A 17,922-nucleotide genomic window follows, 5' to 3' on the forward strand; every position below is an offset into this window, starting at 1 on the left:
TGTTTGCAAATTCCTTTAGTTTTTGTTTGTCCTGGAAGCTTTTTATCTCTCCTTCAATTTTCAATAGCAGCCTAGCTAGATATAGTATTCTTGGCTGCATATTTTTCTCATTTAGTGCTCTGAATATATCCTGCCAGTCCTTTCTGGCCTGCCAGGTCTCTGTGGATAGGTCTGTTGCCAATCTAATGTTTCTACCATTGTAGGTTACATATTTCTTCTCTCGAGCTGCTTTCAGGATTTTCTCTTTGTCTCTGAGATTTGTAAGTTTTACGATTAGATGTCGGGGTGTTGACCTATTTTTATTGATTTTGAGAGGGGTTCTCTGTGCCTCCTGGATTTGATGCCTGTTTCCTTCCCCAAATTAGGGAAGTTCTCTGCTATAATTTGCTCCATTATACCTTCTGCCCATCTCTCTCTTTCTTCTTCTTCTGGGATCCCAGTTATTCTAATGTTGTTTTGTCTTATGGTATCGCTTATCTCTCGAATTCTGCCCTCGTGATCCAGTAGTTGTTTATCTCTCTTTTTTTCAGTTTCTTTATTTTCCATCATTTGGTCTTCTATATCACTGATTCTCTCTTCTGCCTCATTTAACCTAGCAGTTAGTGCCCCCATATTTGATTGCACCTCATTAAAAGCCTTTTTGATTTCTACTTGGTTAGATTTTAGTTCTTTTACTTCTACAGAAAGGGTTTCTCTAATAACTTCCATGCTTTTTTCAAGCCCAGCTAGTATCTTTAAAGTGATGATTCTGAACTCTAGATCTGACATCGTACTAATGTCCGTATTGATTAGGTCCCTGGCAGACGGGATTGCCTCTTGTTCTTTTTGTTGAGGTGATTTTTTTCTGTCTTGTCATTTTGTCCAGAGGAGAATAGATTATTGAGAGAACAAAAAGCTAACAGGGTAACAATGTTCCCAGAAAATATACTCTAAACAAATCAGAAAAGACCTGAAGCAGTGGGAAAAGAAAGGGAAAGAGAGAAAAAAGAAAAAGAAAAAGAAAAAGATAAAGATAAAAACAAACAAAAACAGAACAAAACAAAAAAAATAGAAGGTGATCAAATATGATCAGGCTGGTATATAGATCAGTACCACACACTAGATTTTGGGTGTATTCTTGTCTGTTAGAAGAAAGTGCCTCCCAAAATTATAAAGGAAGAAAAACTTATATATGTACAAAAATAAGGGTTGATATGATGAAGGGATGGAATATGACTGTAAAGATGGAAATTATAAAAAATTTTATAAAAGGAATTGATAGGACGTTGTTTGAAAAAAGAAAGAAGAGGATTTAAAAAAAAAGGAAAAAAAAGGGAGAGAATATGATCAGGCAGTGGAGTAGAAAGAAAACCATACACTAGAGATTTAGGGTATATTTTGATCTGTTAGAAGAAACTATCTTAAAATTTTAAAGAGAAAAAAACTTATATATATGCCAAAAATACGGGTAACTACTCTGAAGGGATAGAATATGACTCTAAAAATGAAAAATAAAAGTGAAAAATAAAAATTTTTTTTTTAAAAAGGGATTGGTAAGATGTTGGTTGAAAAAGGGAAAAGAAAAATTCAAAAAAAGAAAAAGACAGTTAAAAAAAATTAACTTTGAAAGACTAAAGAATCATTGTAAAAAAGCCATGAATTCTATGTGCAGTATTCCCCTAGCGCTGGAGTTCTGCCGTTCTCATTGATCGGTAAACTTGGTCTTGGCTGGCTGTTCTCGCTGACCTTCTGGGGGAGGGGCCTGTGCCGTGGTTCCCAAATGTCTTTGCCGGAGGCGGAATTGCCCCGCCCTTGCCGGTCCTGGCTAAGTAATCTGCTCGGGTTTGCTCTCAGGAGCTTTTGTTCCCTGCAAGCTTTCCGTACAGCTTTGGAGGCAGAGAGTGAAAATGGTGGCCTTCCAATCTCCGCCTCGGAGGAGCCGAGAACTCGGCCCCGCTCCTCAGTGAGCCCCCAGAGAGAAGCTGTCAGTCACTCCCGTCTCCCCCCGTCTCCAGCCGCACTCCATGCTCACCCGGCCTGTGACTGCGCGTTTCTATCTCTGGCACTTGACCCCATGTGGAGTCTCCAAATCCAGCAGATCCCTGCGGTGCACTCCCGCGCGGCTCCTCCCAGGGGAGGAAGGTGAGTCTCCCCGGATCTGCCACTTGTTGGGTCCCTGCTGGAGGAGCAGAGGCCTGACTGTGCTGTGGATCATGGTTTATGACAACCCCGAGCTGAGAGCCCGCGCCTGGGCTCCGCCTCTGCAGCCGGCTTCCCTGCTCCGGTACCTGGGAGCTCTGCCGCACTCAGGCACCCCCGGTCTTTCTGTGACCCCGAGAGTCCTGAGACCACACTGTCCCGGAGGGTTCCACCCCCCGCTTAGCCACTGGAGTGACGTCCCTCAGCCGAGCAGACTCTAAAAGTTCCGATTTTGTGCTCCGTGGTTCTATCACTTGCCAGAAGCGGCCGATGGAGGGCCCCTCCCCCGCCGTCTATCCTCCTGAATATCGCCTCGGATTCACTTCTCCGCACGTCCTACCTTCCAGAAAGTGGTCACTTTTCTGTTCAGAGAGTTGTTGCTCTTCTTTTCTTTGATCTCCTGTTGAGTTCGTAGATGTTCAGAATGGTTTGACCCCTATCCAGCTGAATTCCTGAGAGGAGACAAAATCTAGGTCTCCTACTCCTCTGCCATCTTGCTCTGCCCACTCAATATATTTTTACATTGTGATTTAATAGGTGTAATATAAATTTTATTTAAACATCCTGATTTGCAACAATTCTATTGAAGTATTATTTATTTTGCAATAAATACTGAAAATGTTTAGCTTTGTTCTTTTAGAAACACTTGCATCACAATGGTAAATTCTTTAGAGTTCTGTGTTCAAATATTAAGTGTATTCCTAAATACTACCAGAATCAAATCAAGAAAATTATAAATCAGGACTCATTCCCCTGAAAATTGAGATTATAGAAGATTATGCTGGAGATATTTTGTCAGAACTACCTTTTCTAAGAAAGTACTTATAGAAAAACTTTGCCTTGTTTGTGGTATTTATTTTCTGTGTTACTAGGTATAATGAGCTGGATTTACTGTTGTATATGCTGTACATACATGATTAAAATTCATACTGGGAAATAAATTTTAATGAGAATTTTAGTGAATTTTCTTTATACAAAATTGATTATGATTTTAAAAACATTAAAAAATTTCTTCAAACAACTTTCCTTCATCCTTTGCATGTAAAGATACCTCTTTTACCTTTATTCTCTATAATGGGCATGATAAGTTAAGGGTATAATTAAAGGGAGTGAGTGGCTGAGGTGTTGTGGTAGCCAAGATACAGAATTTAAAGGCCAGATGTGAAATGAATCATCAGTGTGGATTTTGAAATCATCAGGAACAAATGAGAGAAGAAGATAATTAAGGGAAAGACATTTTTATATCTTCAGTGAAAGAAAGGGCATAGCAAGGAGGATAACTGATCAGGGAAGGGTTTTTGAAATTGACACTGAAGTAAGGCTGCATGAGGGATATTAATGCTGAAATGTATCCATTTTTTATCTGAAATTCAAATTTGTCCTACATTTTTATTTGCCAAATCTATCGGTCTTTTATCAGAAACATGTATTTCAATGGAGTAGAAAGGGAAAAAGAGGTCTTGAAACAGCAAAGAAGAACAAGGACTGTATTAAATTGCCTCTGGGCCCAATAGTAAGGGATGAAGAAAATGAAGAAAAATTAGCCAGACTTGAAGAAGAAGCAAAGGAAGCAGAAAAATCCTCAGGAAAGAGTCAGGTGTTAGTCAGGAACAGTTGGGTAAAAGGAATATTCAGAGTTTATGGATATAGGGAATTATTGATCACAGTCCCTAAGGTCTAGAAGATACAGTGAAAAGGTTTGTTGAGGTTATAGAAACTAGTTTTAAATGTGGTTTAGGTAGTCCAAATATTAACCATCATTCTAGGGATGGGTCTTTTAGGCAGTTAATGGTGATGAGACAAGGAATGCTGAAATGTGTATGGTGGGGAGAATGTGAACATTAGTGGTCTCACAAGAAGATTGGTGCATTTGGAAGCAAAGGTGATCTGACCTATTGCATATATGGCAGGTATGACAAAACAAATCATGGTGAAAATAACAAATTATTCTGTAAATATTATGTTTTTTTAAAAAATGAAAGTCTATCCCTAGATGACACTATGCAACAAAATAAGTTTTAAGTTGGTAGAAATCTAAATGTGAAAGACAACAGTTGCACTTGTAGAAGAAAATATAGGAAAATATTTTTATGACCTGAGGGTAGAGGTATTCAGAGCATTCAAATGCTATATAAAACTTACATCATTAAGAAACATGCGATACATTTGACAATATTGAAATTAAATACTGTAAGACAAAAATTGTGGAGATATTTAAAATGTATATAACCAGCATAGAATTAATATAAAGGATTTAGTATAAAGAATTCCTAAAATTCATAAGAAAATGATGAATGAGGAAGAAGAAAAAGAACAAAAGAAGAGAAGCAGTTATTTAATAGAAGAGCAAGTGTGATAATAGCCAATAAAACTGTGAAAAGATGTTTAACTTCACTGTTAATCAAGGAAATGAAGATTTAATTAGAATTAAAACTACAGGGCGCCTGGGTGGCTCAGATGGTTAAGCGTCTGCCTTCGGCTCAGGTCATGATCCCAGGGTCCTGGGATCGAGTCCCACATCGGGCTCCCGGCTCAGCGGGGAGCCTGCTTCTCCCTCTGACCCTCTCCCCTCTCATGCTGTTTCCCTCTCGCTCGCTCTCTAAAAAAAAAAAATTAAAAAAAATCTTAAAAAAAAAAAAGAATTAAAACTACAATTGGCCGTTATTCAACACCCTTCGTTTTGGTAAGATTTACAAGACAGATGCCGAAGATGTGTGGCAATGGAAACAATCTAGGGAAGCACTGGAAACATTGTTTATTTATTTTATTTTTTATTATTTTTTAAAGATTTTATTTATATATTTATTAGAGAGCGGGAGAAAGAGAAACAGCATGAGAGGGGTGAGGGTCAGAGGGAGAAGCAGGCTCCCTGCTGAGCCGGGAGTCCGATGCGGGACTCGATCCCGGGACTCCGGGATCATGACCTGAGTGGAAGGCAGTTGCTTAACCAACTGAGCCACCCAGGCGCCCCTGGAAACATTGTTTAAACATTGACCTAGAAATAGAAGTTGGTAAAACCTAGTGAAATTCAAGATGTACATTCTCTACAAACTGCAGTTTAATGAGAGGAACTCTTGTATATTTGCATAAGGAAAAATTGCTTTAATTATCACTGTAGCATTGTTTGTTGCAGTAAGCTAAATATCCAGCAGTAGGATAATGAGAAGTAAATTTTGGGAAATTAATATAATGCAACACTTCACAATAAAAAGAAATAACTGCACACAAATACACACATATCAACATGCATGAATCTCAAAAGCGTATTGTTGTTGTTGTTGTTGTTGTTTTTTAAAGATTTTATTTGACAGAGAGAAAGACAACACAAGCAGGGGGAGTGGGAGAGGGAGAAGCAGGCTTCCCGCAGAGCAGGAAGCCCGATGCGGGTCTCGATCCCAGGACCCTGGGATCCTGACCTGAGCCGAAGGCAGACGCCCAACAACTGAGCCACCCAGGCGCCCCTCAAAAGCATATTGTTAATGCAACACAGAAAGTTAGAGAATGATATACCTGTTATGATTTGATTTATGTGCAGTCTGTTTAGCAATGGTATGTAAATATGCCTGGGCATGATGAATACAAGGTAGCAGTTACTTTTGGGAGAGAGATGAAGGGTTTCTCAGAGGTAACTAGGAGGTTTAAAATATATCTGCAATGCTTTTTTTTTAAAAACAAATAAGATCTGAAGCCAACCTAGAAAACCATTAACATTTGACTAAGTAAGTGATCATTCCTTTGGTCACCTAGTGTCATGGTTTTAAATACCATTTTTTTTTTTTTGCTATAATATCAGCAAATCTTGAATTCATATCTCCAGCATTTTTGCTATAAATTCCCAAAATTGTACCTTGATTCAAGTCTCTAAACTCCTGATTCTAATTGGATGTCTCATAGACATCCCAAACTCTGTGGAAATGCCAACTCCTGATCTCATGGGAACCTGGTCTTCCCTCAGTGTTTTCTATCTCCACCTTCTCTTTTTTTCCAGTTTCTCAGGCTGGAATTCTTGGAATCATCCTTGACTTCTTTTTGTATTTCTCATATCCCATCCAGTCTATCAGTCAACCTCATTTCTCCTCCTTCAAAATCCATGGAGAGTATTTCCTTTTCTTGCTTCTGCCTATCCTGCATATCCTATACAATCTACCATCATCTCCTGATTATTGCAATAGCCCCTTACTGGTCTCTTGCTTCTGCCTTTGCCTCTTTCACTATGCTCTCAACACAGCAGCCAGAGTGATGTTATGGGGGGAAAATCAGATTATTTCTCTCCTTTGCTCAAAGCCTTCCAAGGAGTTTCAACTCACTCAGATTAAAAGGACTGGGATCTACTGCTCTCTATCCTCCAAAAACTACTCCCTCACTTCTTTTTTTTTTTTAAGATTTTACTTATTTGTCAGAGAGAGAGAGCGAGCACAAGCAGGGGGGAGTGGTAGGCAGAGGGAGAAGCAGGTTCCCTGCTGAGCAAGGAGCCTCATGTGGGACTCGATCTCAGGACCCGAGGATCATGACCTGATCCAAAGGCAGACGTTCAACCGACTGAGCCATCCAGGAGTCCCTCTTTCTTATCTCTTTGACCTAATTTCCTACTAATCTCTCCCAAGATCTCTGGCCCTGTCCATGTTGGCCTCCTTTCTGTTTCTACTCACAACCCCTCCTACTCACCCCATCCCCCCGCCCGGCTTCTTAAGATATAATTGACATATAACATTGTGTAAGTTTTAGGTATAAAGTATGATGTTGTGATACATGTATATATTGCAAAATGGTCACTATAATTAGGTTAGATTAACACATCCATCACCTTACATAATTGCCTTTTGTTGTAAGAACATTTAAGACCTACTCTCTTGGGGTGCCTGGGTGGCTCAGTTGGTTGAGCGGCTGCCTTTGGCTTAGGTCATTATTCTGGGAGTCCCCGGATTGAGTCCCTCATCGGGCTCCCTGCTCAGTGGGGACTCTGCTTCTCCCTCTGACCCTCCCCCCCCATGCTCTCTCTCTCTCTCATTCTCTCTCTCTCAAATAAATAAAATCTTAAAAAAAAAAAAGACCTACACTTTTAGCAACTTTCAAGTATATAAAACAGTATTATTAACTGTACTTAGCATGACATATATTAGATCTTCAGGACTTATTCATCTTAAAACTGGAAGTTTGTATCCTTTGACCAACATCTTTCCATTTTCTCCATCCCTTAGCCCCTGGCAACCACCAAACTACTCTGTTTCTATAAGCTTGCTTTTTGTTTAGTTTTTTTTTTTTTTTTCTTGGTCTGGCTCTTTTCACTTAGCATAATACCCTCAAGGTCTAACTATGTTGTCATAAATAGCAGGATTTCCTTCTTTTTTATGACTGAGTAATATTCTGTATATGTGCACCACATTTTCTTTATTCATTCATCTATTGATGGACATCTAAGTTGTTTCCATGTCTTGGCCACTGTGTTTCTTGAAAGCAACAGTTGCTCTCCCACCTCTCAACCTTCTTGCTGTTTGTTCTATTTGGTCAAATTTTTCTGACTCAAACAACCTTTAATCCATTGCTCAAATACCTTCTCAGCAAGGCTTTTCCTGACCATCTTGCTTAGAATCACACCATCTCTTCCTCCCAGAACTCACTATTCTGTCTCCCTGCTTTATTTTTTTCCTTCATGCTTTTTTTAATCATCTGGCATAGTATATATTCTGTCTTTATATTTCTTTATTTTCTGTAGACTTCTATTAGTATATAAACTCATAGAGATGTTTTTTTGACTTTTTAAAGTCTGTGTTATTCACTGATGTAGTCTCAGAATCTGGAAGACTACCTGGCACATAGCAGGCATTCAGCAAATAGTTTGGAAGGAATGAATAATACGTTCACAGGTGTCTTTTTTCTCTAATCTTTTCTCCATGTTTGAAATATTTTACAAATTCACACATACCCCCACAAATAAACAAGCTAAAATAATCCAGAAGGGTCTTTCCATTTCAGAAATATCATGTTTTATCAGTGAGGCCACATCTCCTTCAACATTATTTGTTACTTAATTCAATCCCACATACAAATAAATTCTTAACATGTTCTTTTTATCACCATAGAGACAATTTTACAGAATTCCTGCCCCCTTCTTAACTATTTCTTCAAGAAATACATTAAGTTTTTTAAAACCTATTTTGCTTATTCATAGTTATAAAATTAAAGATGGAGACCCATTAAATAAGTTCATAGCTAGAACTTTTTAAAGTAGAAAATAAACCAAAATCATGCATATTATACTGTATGCTTTTCATTTTTTTTTCCCCCAGTGATGATCCAGCTATTTTATCTCTTTTTAAGAGGAGAGAATGTAGGGGCACCTGGGTGGCTCAGTCAAGTAAGCGTCTGCCTTTGGCTCAGGTCATGATCCCAGAGTCCTGGGATCGAGCCCCACATCGGGCTCCTGGCTCAGCGAGGAGCCTGCTTCTCCCTCTGCCTCTCTCCCTGCTCATGCTTTCTCTCTCTCTCTCTCTCTGTATCTCTGTGTCTCAAATGAATAAATAAAAATCTTTAAAAAAGAAACTGCTAAAATGTAAAAAAAAAAAAAAAAAAAGAGGGGAGAATGTGATGAACTCACACACTGGCATTCTTTTAGACCCCTCAGTGATAATTTTGAAAGGACTGGGTGCAACAGTAATGGTAAATATAACTAGTATCTAGTAAACATTTTCAACATTCTTATTTATTAAAGAATTATATCATACATATCAGAAAAATAAAAGACTCATCTGAGATGAATGAATTTATACTCCTCTTTACTCTCTTTGCCACCATACAAACTCCCAACCTTTTGCAGCAGAACTGGAAAGAAGCTAGTTTCTATAGTATGAAAAATGATATTTCAATTGATCTATTGGGGTAAAAAGCTGTTTTGTCTAGACAGGATCTTTAGCTTTTTATTTTTCTTAGGTTGCAACAACATATTTACATATTATTATTAAAGTTTCTTTAGTTCTTTGTTCCTCTTTGTTAAAAATTCCTGTTTTGTTTTTTTTTTTAAGATTTTTATTTTATTTTATTTATTTGAGACAGAGAGAATCAGAGGGAGGAGGGTCAGAGGGAGAAGCAGACTCCCTGCCGAGCAGGGAGCCTGATGCGGGACTCGATCCCGGGACTCCAGGATCATGACCTGAGCCGAAGGCAGTCGCTTAACCAACTGAGCCACCCAAGCGCCCAAAAATTCCTGTTGTATTATCTTGTAAGGCCCAATGCCTTCATTAATCAGGTTATATGGTCATTGTTTCCAAAATTACTAACTACATTAGTTATTTGCTCTAAAATATTGTTTGGTAATTGTATTTATTAAGTGAAATAAGGTTTAAATGTTCAAATAACCTAATAATTATTTGGGCAATAAGATATCACGGGCCAGTATAGTTTTGTAATCTTGTTCTCTTCTTGGATTTCAAACTGGTACAAGAAAATCAGTGTAGGAAAAATTAAAAATCAGTTGCACACAATTAGGATTTCTTATAGCTTGGAAAGTGGCAGCCAGATTGGTACTGCAGATCTCTGACACATTCATTCAACATCTATCCTATGAATTGAGACCTACTATGTGCACAGCTTTGTGTCAGGTTCTGGGAATACAACAGGGAACGTGAAAGATATTTCTGCTCTTGTAATGCTTCACAGTCTAGCAAGGCAGATATTGGACAAACCATTACAGAGATACTTCTTTAAAACTATGAATACTACAACTAGGTAAAGGGTATGAAGAGGGTAGGCTACAAGGATTGGGGAATTTTCAAGCCAAATCTGAAAGATGAAGGTGATTAGCTGGGTGTGTGGTAGTGGGGGCGAGGGAGGACGTAGTCAGTAGAGGGACGCCATGACAGGAAGTGGCTAATGAGCTGGAAGTACAGAGAGTGATGTGAGATGAGTCTGGATCACGCAGACTTCTGTAAGCCTTAATGGAGATATTGAATAATAGAAGAGCCACAGGAAGGCATTGAAATGTTCAAACCACATGAGAGACATGATCAGGTTTACATTTTAGAAGATTTGCTTTGGCTTCAGTATGGAAAAAGGATACACTCCTTTTATTTTTTTATTTTTTATTTATTTATTTTTTTAAAGATTTTATTTATTTATTTGACAGAGAGAGACACAGCGAGAGAGGGAACACAAGCAGGGGGAGTGGGAGAGGGAGAAGCAGGCTCCCTGCAGAGCAGGGAGCCCGATGCGGGACTCGATCCCAGGACCCTGGGATCATGACCTGAGCTGAAGGCAGTCGCTTAACCAACTGAGCCACCCAGGCACCCAGGATACACTCCTTTTAGTTGTATGTAATACTGCTGCAGACTAAGAGTAGTCTGAAAATTGATAATATCTTGTTTTCAAGTCTACTCTGTGATATCACCTGGAATTTGATTAAATGGTTTTAGCCAGTTATTTCTGACTTAATTCTGGGGTAGTTCTCGGAGACTCTGTTTCCAAATCCAATGCTCTTATGGAGTGTTCGCATGCTTTGTTCTTGAGCTTGCGCTATTGCACAACAATGCCAAAGAGCTGGTGTTTTCTCCTGTGGTTTTGATGGCCCAGAAGAAAAGAAGGGCATAAGCTCACCATCAACTTATTCTATGGGATATACCCATAATGCCTAGTAGATTGTAATAAAGTGAAAATGCAAATACCAGATGCTGATTTAGATCCCTCCAAGATATTTAAATATGGCTCAAATAATTTGAGTTCCCATATCTCCATCTCTAACATGTTTATCATTAGTTTAATGTGAGTTGTAAGGGTATCTGTCAAAGTCTTTTTCATTAATGAGACTCATAAATAACATTGTCAGCATATTTTAATAATTTATTTCCTACTGCTAAATCCAAACATGCCAAAGAAAGAAGAAAAATACAGAAATTACATAATTTTTATCACATCTTTGGAAACTTTGGTAGGATGTAACAAATCAGTAAGGATTTTAAGAGAAATATCTCTGTCACCTCCAGAAAATTCTTCTGTGCAGAAGGAAAGAAAATACCAAGTACATTCTTGACTAGTAGGACTTTGTCATGTGGGGGTCCTAAGGCTCTACTCTTTCCATGTGAGATCCTCATTAACAATATCCAGCATTGTACAGATTGATAATCTTGTGTTATTAGAGAAGAAAAAACTCATTTTTCTAAAAAAAAGAAATAGCTGCAAATCAAGTATACTCTAAATACTAACCATGAATTACAAAAGATAAAATAATTTATTCTCCTTTTGGAATAATTGTAAAATGAAGAAACGTGTAATGAAGAAAAACATCCTAATAGGATCTTCATACAGAGTTAAGTGCTGTTCGCATGTGCATTTCTTTGTAGTCATTTTCCCTTTCATATTTTTAAAAATTTTTTGAAACACAATTTTGTAGCTGTATACTTTGTAATATGGCCATGCTATTATTTGCTTATTTCCTTTTGAAATATGGAAAAATAGATAAGAAAAAAAAAGTTATCTCACAGATAACCACTATTATCATTTTGACATATAACCTTTCAGTCATTTTTGTTCATGTAGTGTATTTATTTACAAGAAAAACCCCTTTCTATATTTTTAACATATTTCCCCACCTATCAACATATAATGGACATTTTTCTGTGTTATTAACTATACTTCCATAATAGCACATTGTCTCCCAAATTTTAAATAGCTTTAAAAAAAATGATTATACAGGCCAAACACAGCTAGTAAATTTAGGTTATCTGGAAAAGTATCAAAAGAGTGAGAAATCATTAAAATTTTAACCCTCTCAAAGTTACATCTATCAACTTTCGGGTGACTGCCCTTCCAAATATTTCAATCTGTACATATTTAAAAATATACACAAAATTTTAAAATGTACATGTGGTTTTATTATTTTCTCCCTTACACAGTGTATTTTGGAGAGCCTTCTGTTTCAATGAGCTAGAAATAAAATTTTCCTTTTAGTATTTGCATTATTTTCTATAATGTATTTATTTATATTATTGTTCATTATATTTTCATTACTGTGATAGCCTGTGCTATGAATCTTTCTACCTGTTTCTAATTACTTAAAGAAGTAATTGTTGGATCAAAGACTATGAAAAATTTTAAGATTTCTCATATATACTGATACATTCTTATTTAAAAAACTATAACAATTTTTATGCTTATTTTAATACTAATACATGTAATAATAATAGTGTTATCAATTTATCAAACTCTTATGTGAAAAACAGTGTGCTAAGTTACACAGTGAGTCACTGACCCAGGTTGGACTCGAGAACCTGCCCTTTTGACCATTCAGCTATAATTAGCATCATGAGTATATGAGAGTCCCTGCTTTTTCTTCCTGGAATCCTCTCAGGGATTTTAATCTCAATTCTTTGAACACCAGTGACATGAGTATCTTTTCAAAATTTGGAGTTCTTTTGTGTCTCTTCCTTATTAATTTTTCTTCCATGTCCTTTATGTACTATCGCTATAGTATTTTCTTTTTGCTTATTCATTGCTTGCAGCTACACATATATATATTTTTAAGATTTTTATTTATTTATTTGACAGAGAGAGACATAGTGAGAGAGGGAAAACAAGCAAGTGGAGTGGGAGAGGGAGAAGCAGGCTTCCCGCAGAGCAGGGAGCCCGATGCGGGGCTCGATCCCAGGACCCTGGGATCATGACCTGAGCCAAAGGCAGATGCTTAAGGACTGAGCCACCCAGGCGCCCTTGCAGCTACACATATTTAAAAAATAATATTCCTTGTCGTATAGGATGAAAATATTTCCTTAGTCTCCATTCTCTTTTGTGCTTAAGGAAGATCATGTTTCTGGGTGCTACCACACTCTCCAAAGATATCCTTTTACCCCTGGTTAGGTATGTGCTCCTCCTCAGGAGCTAACATTACTTCACTGGTACTCAGGAGTCCTTGATCCTATTGTTTCCATATAGAGGAGGTAGAGGGTGAAGGAGATCTGAAGAAGGACATGCCCTGAGTTCTGGAAAGAAAAGTTTGTCACAGATTGTCTATGGCAGCATTCTCTATTGCATATGGTAATCTAGATATTAAGATATTAGACCATACAATTGCTTCTACTGTACCCCATTCAGACTGATTAGATTTCTTCTGGGAATCACTGGGCAAAGGCTTTATTTCTTCTTCTATGAAGTGCAGCATGCAACAGGCCTGGGCAGTTTTTGTGATTATACCACAATTTGTCTGGTCTTATAAATGATATCTATCTCAATTGAATATTAGTTTGAAATAGACTTTTTCTTAAACTCAACCGCACAGACTTGGAATGCCAGAACACTGATTTTCAGCATAAGGGATTAAGGAAATAATAGCTGAAGAGACAGACAAGGGAATGACAAAGTATCATACTTGTATAAAGTATAGACATTTGCACTTTATTTAGGAACTTCAAGATCCAATTTGATGTGCTACTTGAATGTCCTAAATGGTAAACTAATGGCCTGAGATTTTCAAGATTTCTTTCAAAAATATCAAATGTATTATCCTAAAAACATTTGTTTTATTGTCAATTTTTGTTCTATTTCTTTGTCTCTTAGAAGGCAAATGCAGAAGGACTTATTGAAGAAAATCAAAGGAGACAGCTAAACTAGAGAAAAGAGAAGAAGAAAGATGGAATAATTTGTCCCTGTATATTGAAAAGGAAATTAAAGAAAATCACAGTTCTGGAATAAAAAGACTAGAAGATTTTCTCCAAACATGCTTTGTTAAAGCTACAAAATTTACTGCAGAAATAGTAGGATTAGATGCCTGCTTCAAATTATGGATAGAATACTGTTCAAAACCAGGTATATAAGTATGTTAATTTTAGAAGTGTTTTTGAAATAAAAGGTCAAAAGAATTGGTATTGGCCACATAATTCTTATTCTTCTGTCCTGTATGACTTTGGGAAACTTTTTGATGTCTAAAGAATAAGATTTTCTCTTGTTTAATCCAGTAATAACATCATGACTATTTGTGTATGTGATAGGTCTTGGTGGATGGATTCAGTTTGAATTTCAATTCAGGAAACAGTTCTTCAAGATCAATCATGAGCTAAGTATCTTGTTAAGTACCCACGGGGCTTCTGAAGAGAATAGCACTTGCTGTGCTCTGAAGGTGGTTAATAATCAGTATCTCAAGGGACTCAGGCACATGCTGAGCTAACTGCAACAAAATGCAGTAACCACAACCATATATATATATATTTATATAATTTTTACACATTTATGGAATCATCATAATAATTTATATGTAAATTATAAAGAGTTTTAGTAAATATGATTTATTTTTATAAATTATCATTTATTATAATATAAAATAATATATATTATATTAATATATTATATATGTATAAATTCTTATTTATTTCTCACAATTCTTTGAGGTAGGTTCCAATACCCTGATATTACATGTAAGAAATCAAGTTTCCAGGAAAACAAATTATACCCAAATGTCAGTGGAAGAGCAAGGATTTTAATATAATACTCTTTATCCAAGGAATATGCACAAATTAAATAATCGGCAAATTGGGGCACAACCATGTTGTGAATTAGGGCCAGAAAATGAACATTTTTGATTGGAGGGAAGATGAAAGACATTTATCTCTTAATTATGGTCACGGGAAAGTAAATATTAAAAGCGTAAAACATGGAAAGACCCTCTTCTTAAAAATGTCAGTGCAGCCCATACTCTATATTAATCCTTATAATTAATAATAACTCCTGCCATTATGGTATCATTTTATGTGGATTAATTTGCTTAAATCGTATAATAGCCACATGAGGTGAGACTTATTAGTATCCTCATTATACATATAAAGAAAATAGGGTTGGAGATGTAACTTTCCAACTTCCTAAATCAAGCACAGGCAAGTTAAATTTGAAGTTCAGATAAACAATTAATTTTTAAAATATAAGTTTGTGTCATGCAATAATATTTATCCCAAACTGGGTCTTCTATATTTTTATTTGCAAAAGCGGGTATTACTCCTTTAACTTAAGAGCCCACCTTAACTGCTACTGTTCTAAGCATTAAGTGAAATGATGTATGTAAAGCATCTAATATATTGTCTGGATGTAAACAATGATCAATAATTGGTACTGTCCACACTTGATTTTTATTCATTTTATTGCTTAAAACTCTCTAGGTCCAGCAGTTATTAAGACAAGATTTGACACTTTTGAGTGGCTCAGTTGGTTAAGTGTCTGCCTTCAGCTCAGGACATGATCTCAGGGTCCTGGGATGGTGCCTGCTCAACTGGGAGCCTGCTTCTCCCTCTCCCCCGTCCCTGCTCATGCTCTCTCTCGCTATCTCTTTCTCAAATAAATAAAATATTAAAAAAAAAAAAAAAAACAGAGAGAGAGAGAGCATGGACAAGTTCACGAGAGAGAGGGAGGGAGAGGGAGAGGCAGCTATTCTCAATTGTGCTGTGGTCGGATAAATGCTCCGTGGAATAGCCACTGATGACTGCAGGCTTCTTCCTTCCCCGCAACTGTATAAAGCAGTCAAGAAGCTCTTGGCTAAATCAGAACTTTTCTCTTCACCCAGAAGGGACTCAGGGTGTTCCTTCCTCTCTCTTTCCCTAGGAGAAACCTTAATTGCAAGCCTTAAAGTTGCACTGAGAGAAGAGATTCAGAATGTTTATGTTGCGAAGGATCATCTGTATTGTATGACCCAGTCCTCTCACTTTAGAGATGGGGAAACTGAGGTTTGGTGAAATTAAGTAATGCATCTATCATTGGATAGCTAACTCAATTTTTTAATAAAAAATCATCTGATTTCACCTGTACAGATGTAGATCACATTTATGTGGCATAGATTGTTGTTTATAGTTTCTAGCTGTCACATCAATAAACATTGTGTGATATATTATACATTAGGAAAAACTTTAAAATGGACCAGTGGGAACCATTTAGATATAAAGTACAGTTGACTCTTGAACCCAGGGTTGGGGCACTGTCACAGTCAAAAATCTGAATATAAATTTTGACTCCCCCAAACCTTAACTGCTAATAGCCTACCATTGACCGGAAGCCTTCCTGATAACATAAACAATTCATTAACATATTTTGTATGTTAAATTTACTAAAAAATGTATTCTCATAATAAAGTAAGCTGGAGAAAAAATGTTATTAAGAAAATCATAAGGAAGAGATAATACATTCACAGTATTGTACTTTATTTATTGAAAAAAATCTGCATAGAAGTGAACCTGCACAGTTCAAACCTATGTTGTTCAAAGGTCACCTGTAATTCTTTTATTAAGAAAGAGTTATATAAAATTGGTACTGCACTTTTTTGCACGTAAATTGTTCCAGACATTGGTTTACTTTAAATAATTTTTTGCAGTCTAGTCAATAATTACTGAATAGCAGATTATGTCTTTTACGATTTAAGGTTCTTGTTAGTCAAATGGTAGGAACTCGCCGCAATTTATTCACCAAAGCACTGCCAAAAGGACTAGTGATGTGTAGAGTTTTTACAAGAGATTACTGTCATGACACCTTGAATGATCAGGTACTTCGAAGATCTACACATGTAATGGATATTAACACATATTATGGCACTCCATTATGCAGTTGAAGGTTTTAATGTGAGGATAAATTAAATTCACAATTACCTTGACAAATACATTTGAATGGATTATTTATGTGATTTTTCTTATTTAATAGTTTGGTCAATGTTCAAAGAATTATATTTTCTATACAAAGTAGAATGCTTTCCTTATCTGACATTTTAACATGAGTAAGTAGCTTCCTTTAGTGGTGATGGTTTCAAACTGTAATGATTTCATATTCCCAATGTATTATGTGAGAGAGTGTTTTTTAATGAAATAAGCTTAAGTCCTTTTGAATGCATCAACCACAACATACATCTGTTACACAAATTCATTTCATTTTTCCCCAAATGAGATTGTTGTTTTAATGGAAATGTCAATGTGCACACACTGTGCCATCTAAAATATGTTATTAAGGTTTTTTTTCTCTTTTTATTTTTATTTGCATTTATTCTGCAGAATAAATTTTTGTTTTTGTTTTTGTTTCTTCAGTTTCTTCTGGGATATCTTTTTCTTCTGTGCAACCTCTTCTTCTGGTTTAGGAACAATCTGCTCTTTTTCAGTAAGGATCATCTCAATGTGGCAGGGAGAGCTCATGTATTGGTTAATCTGACCATGAGCCCTGTACGTTCTACGTCGCATCTTGGGGGCTTTGTTCACCTGGATGTGCTAATGTTTAAAAGTTAAAGCTTGAACTTTTTTTAAGCATCAAGTCAATGTTTCTCTATTTTTTAAATTTAATTAAAAAAATTTCTTCAAATTTTTATTTAAATTCTAGTTAGTTAAAATGCAGTGCAATATTGGTTGCAGGAGGAGAATCCAGTGATTCATCACTTATAACACCCAGTGCTCATCACAAGTGCCCTTCTTAACACCCATCAACCATCTAGCCCATTCCCTACCCACCTCCCTTCATTAAGCCTCAGTTTTTTTTCTCTATCTTTAAGAGTCTCTTATGGTTTGTTTCCCTCTCTCTCTCTTTTTTTTTTGTCCTCCTCCCATATGTTCATCTGTATTGTTTCTTCAATTCCATATATGAGTGAAATCGTATGGTATTTGTCTTTCTCTGACTGACTTATTTTGCTTAGCGTAATACACTCTAGTTCTACCCATGTAGTTGTGAATGGCAAGATTCCATTCTTTTTGATGACTAATATTCCATAGGATATATATACCACATCTTTTTTATATGTTCTTCAGTTGATGG

General features: G+C 36.5%; 1 protein-coding gene across 6 annotated transcripts in view; it reads left to right on the forward strand.

Annotated features, from left to right (window-relative positions):
- Positions 1–17,922, forward strand: part of LOC118022172 (probable ATP-dependent RNA helicase DDX60) — a 188,767-nt gene that overhangs the window by 145,748 nt on the left and 25,097 nt on the right. For 4 of the 6 annotated variants that reach the window (XR_004682397.1, XR_004682391.1, XR_004682390.1 and 1 more), the window contains one exon: positions 13,717–13,965. The exons of 1 other annotated variant lie outside the window; for it this stretch is intronic. The gene's annotated coding sequence lies outside the window, so the exon portion shown is untranslated. Of the gene's footprint in view, positions 1–13,716; positions 13,966–14,147; positions 14,320–17,922 lie in introns of those variants that run through there. One more of the 6 variants, XR_004682395.1, reaches the window with a different exon arrangement.

This window comes from Mirounga leonina, unplaced genomic scaffold (assembly GCF_011800145.1).
Source record: "Mirounga leonina isolate KUSES-001 unplaced genomic scaffold, KU_Mleo_1.0 Mir_176, whole genome shotgun sequence".
In the NCBI taxonomy this organism is placed as follows: domain Eukaryota; kingdom Metazoa; phylum Chordata; class Mammalia; order Carnivora; family Phocidae; genus Mirounga; species Mirounga leonina.